At 36.6% G+C, this 6,000-nt stretch overlaps 1 long non-coding RNA gene across 2 annotated transcripts in view; it reads right to left on the bottom strand.

Annotated features, from left to right (window-relative positions):
- Positions 1–407: 407 nt before the first annotated feature.
- The window catches only part of LOC141792105 (uncharacterized), a 48,643-nt gene continuing 43,050 nt past the window's right edge, over positions 408–6,000 (bottom strand). For both annotated transcript variants that reach the window (XR_012598355.1, XR_012598353.1), the window contains 2 exons: positions 1,116–1,322; positions 408–847 (listed from right to left, as the gene is read on the bottom strand). This is a non-coding gene — a long non-coding RNA (uncharacterized LOC141792105). The remainder of the gene's footprint in view (positions 848–1,115; positions 1,323–6,000) is intronic.

The following is a 6,000-nucleotide window of genomic DNA, read 5'->3' as shown; positions in this document are numbered from 1 at the left end:
AAAAATGTGAAATAAAATGAAAAAAATAAAAAAATGAAATTCCAGAAATTTGCACAAATTTAAGAATAAATTAAAAAAAAATAGAAAATGTAAAAAAAAAATTTAAAAAAACAACAAAATGCATAAATTAAAAAAAAAATCCAAAAATTTGCAACAAACTCATACAGTTTTTACATTCCAAAAAGTTGCAACAATTAAAAATGATTGAAATTACAAAAATTTAACAACATTCAGAAATTTAAAAAAAAAAAAAAAAAATCAGAAAAAGAATTTTCAATAATATGTCAAATTCTGAAACAAAAAAAGAATACATTTGCAAAATTTTAACATTTTTGAAAGTGTATCTGAATTTGATAACATTGTATTCTCAAAGAATGGTCACTTCCTGTGTGACAGCGGCTGCTGTATTTGTCCTGGCATCACAGAGTCTTCTCTGAAATAAAGCTTTATTGTTCTTTGCATCAAAGAACCACATGAAATCACAAAGACGACAAATTGCTGGATGTCTTCCATCGTTTACTGAGTCACCTGTTTTCTTTTTCGTTGGATTTATTAGTTGGGACACTGTGTCCAACTGCTGTGGTGTCACGCTATTATTAAACTGATGCCTCTATCAGCATCCCTTTACACACTGCCTACCATGAGGGGGTACGGTTGGCTATGGAACTGCAAACAGGATCAGTTTAACTCATGCAACTTGTACCAAACCGTACTGATCTGTAGCGGACTGCATGGTGGAAACAGAGCTTGATTTCAAAACCAGTTTGTATCTTTAAGTAAACTGACGCCAAACTGTGTGCCCGGTTTACCATAAATGAAGCAGTATCCAACTGAGCCATTTGGGAGTCTATTCAACAGATGAGAAATGAAATGTTTTCTCATCTTGACTCCAAATTGGGATACATTACAAACAAGCCTTAAAACAATACAAGAATCTCTATCAACAACAACAGAGCATGTGAAGGAGCTGGAGCAGTGTCACCGCTAATGAAGACAACTTCACGTATCTAGACAAATGTTTTCTGAAGCTTGAGAAAGAAAACTCATATCTCAAGGAGAAGGTGGAGGATTTGAGAGCCGCAGCCCGCCTTTAAGTCACTGTTTCATTCACTAACCTGAAGAAGCTGAGGGCCGGGACATGTTGGGCTTCATGAAGCAGCGGATTCCACAACTCCTCCAGAAAGAGAACTTCTCGGCCTTGTGGATTGTTGAAGGAGCCCATCACACACCAACCACATGTAAACACGAGTCCAGAGTCAATCCAAGCCAATCCTGGTCAAATGCTTCCATTTTTAAGATAAACTGAAGATCCTTCAGCTCGCCTGGAAGAAAGAGAAACTCATTTTCTGAGATGCTCCAGTTCAACCACATCAAAGAGAAACTCTGTGAACTGGATATGAAATATTTCCTGCTGTATCCTGCAAACCAACTTTGTTCCTCTGTCCATGTGACAACAAGACTTTTCTTCCCAACAACTCTTCTTCTAAACTTGCGTGTGACAACCTCTTTAACTGTTTCATTCATTCCTTATTTTCCCTCATGCTGCACTAAATCATGTTTTGATATTTTTTTACAATATATAATTGCAAAATATGAAATAAATATGAAATAGGAAAACTATGCTACTAAAAGCAATGAAGGAAAAAATAGTTTCAGCACCAAGCCACTTCAGATGAGAGGTGTGAGCCACAGTCGTTGGGTAAATCACATCTGAAGCAGCGTATAAGACAAACCCTGAAGGACACATGGGATCAAGTTGGAAAAATACAACGACGACCCTATGTATACATAAAAAACACGTCCTCAGAATCCTCCTGGGAGTGAGATGAGAAGTGGGGCTAGAAAACCTGCAGCTGAAAATGAGTTGTTTGAGTGAATGAATTCAATATTTCTTCTAAAAGTGAAACTGTTACGGACACCTGTGTGTGTCGTAGGAGCTCTGTGTCTGAATTCACTGTTCAGAAAGCAGCTGCTGGGAAAAGATAACAAGCTTCCTGCAAAACATCCACTATAAACTATTACAATGTAAATGTGAGGCTGAAAAACACCAGTTTACAGAACACGCCAAGCACAAAGAGGACCAGGTGTATTTTTTAGGTGACACAACAGGAGACCTTCTCTTTGTAACTTTATAACTCTGTTTACTGCAGGTACATCCAACAGTCTGTGTTGGTTTGGACCAAACCAAGAGTCTGCAACCTGTGGCTCCTTGTAGCTTTAAAAAATCTTATGAAATAAAGAATTTTCTTCTAGAGGGTATTGATGATTAAAGACTCTGACACTAAATAAAATCCTGCGTTAACATTTATTTGAACTAAATCTTCATCCCATCTGTCAATAAAGCCTGCCACCGCTCTACTTCACCTCCTACAACATCAACAGCCCACCAACTTTCCATGCACCTGTGGCTAACCTCAAGTTTTACATCCCTGGGAAGATAACTACATCTACAGAAAGACTCATCTGGAAAAAAATAATAATAATAATTCTGTGAGGATGGATTCATTTAACTGACAACGTGCCAGATCCACATGCTTAATATGTGAGAAAACACTAGCAAACAACAGAAAACAGTGAGTTCAGCCTTAATATCAATATATGTTATTAAATTCAAGTAATATTCTGAAGTTTAAAGTTTTTGCAAATTTGTGAAATTTCTGCAATTTATTTTAATTTTTGGATTTTTTTTACTTTTAATTTTTTTTTTTTTTGATATTTTGAAATTTTTTTTGAATAAAAATCTTTTGAAATTTATGCAGATTTAGGTTTCATAAAATTTTGCAAAATTTTAAATTTTGAAATATTTTTCAATTATTGCATTTTAATTTTTCTTTTTTTTCAATCTTTAGTTTTTACATTTTTGCCTTTTTATGTAATTTTTAAAGATTTTTAAATTTCAAATTTCTTGCAATTTTTTGCACATTTTGTTATTTTATTTTTTATTATTATTTCTTTAATTTTTGAAAAATACAAAACCAAGACATTATGTGTGTAGCCACTTAATTAGAAAAAAAAAACACCTTATGATCATTATTCCTCAGGTTATAACTGTTTTTTTTTTATTTTCAAACATTATTAAGTCATGAAGATAAAGTAGATTTTGTGGCACTGGTTTGACTTTAATCCAGGTGAGCTGAGGAAAAATGGCTCCTATGAAAGTAAAGATTGTAGACTCCTGGACTACACTATATGAAAACTGAAAGTAACGTAATTAAAACGTAATGTTTTCCACCACAAAAGAAGGACTGCGCCTTTAAATGCACTATTCATTCAATCCTTTCCCCTCAAAAACTCAGCTAAAAAACCAGTAAAATGTGACTTTAAAAGATCAAACACCACATGAGGTGGTTCAGAACAAAGTTTGACGTGGAGTTGGTGAAATTGACTTCTGGTTTTAACCTGTTTAATGGTGTTTTTATCTTTTTAAGTAGGTCTCAACATGAGCAGCTAATGGTGGAAATCCTGCCAGTTGAAGAGTGAGAGGATTGTGACAGTTAAGGGGACATACGAGTACCTTTCCACTAACCTCACCATTTTATAACAATAACCATTATGTAACTCCTTTCTGTGGTGGAGAAAATCTTTTTTTCTGATAGAGGCAGGTTAGTGGCTGAACTGAACACTGCTGAATCATAAGAAGATTATTACATAAATAAATAAAGAGGTATTGGATCTTGTGTCAGAAACATAAAGTATGATAAGGTAACAGGACGTGAGCCGAGCCATGAAACAGGATTATCTCTGACACTGATCACCAGCGTTTGGCTGGAGCCGTGGATCTCATGTTGTATGTGATGTCAGGCTCATTTCTGAGCCACTCTGTCACTGTCACATTTACCAGCAGCAGATACTGGAGCTGAAGGAGCTGAAGGAGCTGAAGGAGCTGAAGGAGCTGAAGGAGCTGAAGGAGCTGACGGGACTCTGCTGACCGTGATCACAGGGCGTGCGTGCGTCTAGTCTCAATTAACAACTCGTCCATAGTTTTTGATGTATTTAATTTTACAAATAAGACTGTTTAACACAAATTCTTTCGTATTAATGTTGGAGCGGAAAAACTCTGTCTTCATTTTTATCTGCAAGCATTCACATTTAATAAAAAGATGGGTAACTTTCAAATTTAAAACGATATACTACCGATGCCTGTTACCTGGCCATCGGTATAGGTACTTAACAGTACTGATTGTCAGTACCTTTATGTGAGTTTATGTTTTGTGTATTAAATACCAATTTGATCAATAATAAAATCTCATTTTTTCAATTTAACATATTTATTTTTCAGTATATAACCTTGTAATGCTGTGTTCATGTCTAGTAGGAAAATCTCCTACTCTTCCACTTCCTCACAGTCACAAGGATGCATTTAGGTACCTGAACATGGTGCGGTTAGATTTCAGATGAAACAGTACTTAGTACTGCAACCAATTTGGTTATTCAGTACCCATGCCTAGTTTTCATTTCTTGCAGCTGACATCTTTGAAAAAAAGTTTTTATCATAACGTGAAAATGTAAGAATTAAAAAAAAAGGACAAAAGATGAGATTAAATTAATAAAAACATCAAATGAAATTTAAAATAATAATGAAATGGTGCACAAAAGGCAACAAGGTAGGATTAAAAATATTTGGACCTAAAATTTTGTTTGCAGGTTAAAAAAAAAAAGAAAAAAGAAAAAAAGTCTGAATATGAAAATCAGTCCTGATAAATCCCAAATCCTGATCCTGTCATTAAAAAATAATAATAATAAAAAAATTAAAAAAAACCTGCCATATTTCCCTCATATTGCCCCCTATTGGAGAGAAAATTAATTCCCTGATGTTTTCACAGCATATAACTGAAGACTGATTATCTGGTATCAAGAGACAACTAAAGGAAACAACACAAAGCTGGATTTATAGTGTCTAATAGTGAAGAAAAGACAAAAATGGAGCATGAAAAATCCAAATCCTGACCCTCTGCTGCGTGTCATTCCCACATTTCCTGTTTCTTTTCAGTTTTCCTTTCCAATGAGGCAAATTGTCCCAAAATTAACAAAAAAAAAAACCCTCACACACACACACACAGGGAAGAGCCAGCACATTTTTCAACACACACTCCAACAATAAGTGGATACCAAAAGAAAGACAACATCCAGCATGAGAGCGAGTCAGTCTGAGCTGAACCAGCAGCTCTGTAACATCCACACGGCTCCTACTACCTGCTCCACATCCAGGCCAGTTCCCAGTCAGTCATTTTAATTAGCCTGCCTTGGCACGGCTGCCATACATCACGTGTGAACAGAAACTGCTCCGAGGGGCTAGTTGTTAGCGCTTACAGCAGCCGTGGTGGAGCTTGTAGTAGTCTGTGAGCTTTTCAGGCAGATTGAAAGCGAGTCACGGCTGGTAAAGTGAACATAATTAACCTCAAGGGAGCAGGATGGGAGGCTGGAGCCGCAGCCCTGATCTCAGGACTGGCAGCTCGCAGGGTGAGGGAGGCGGTGAAGACGTCTGATGGTGTGTATCTGTGTGTATGCTGGTGCTAATGTGTGTGTGTGTGCACTTAATATCTGCAATTAAAATGTGTGAAACACCTTCAGAGTGTGAAATGAACCAATTCACACTGTTTGGATGAAAGAGGAACAGGATCACAGAGTAACATGTGTCAGAGCTTCTAAAGATGTTAATGACAGAGAAGACGTCGGGTCATCTTTCATCGTCTTTATTAGGACTCCTGTCAAACAACGTCTTAGGAGCTTTAAAGGCTGTGTCTGCTTACATTTCAAAAAACAAAAGGAACAACAACGATCTGTCAGACTGCTGTGTGTGTGTGTGTGTGTGTGTGTGTGTGTGTGTGTGTGTGTGTGTGTGTGTGTGTGCATAGGTTTAGAGGAGCAGAACATCAGAGCGTCGTGCCTGAGGTGGTGATTACAAACATAATGACCCATATATGCAGATACTGAACTTTGACCCAGCAGGAAAATCATTGCAGAGAACATGAAACCCCAAAAAGGTCTCCCAATGAGTCA

The sequence above is a fragment of the Halichoeres trimaculatus genome, unplaced genomic scaffold (assembly GCF_033239565.1).
Source record: "Halichoeres trimaculatus isolate MK-OKI-2021-1 unplaced genomic scaffold, fHalTri1.1 fHalTri1_scaffold_6, whole genome shotgun sequence".
Classification (NCBI taxonomy): Eukaryota; Metazoa; Chordata; class Actinopteri; order Labriformes; family Labridae; genus Halichoeres; species Halichoeres trimaculatus.
The sequence above is the reverse complement of the archived record's forward strand: the minus strand, read 5'-3'. Positions and strand labels throughout refer to the sequence as shown.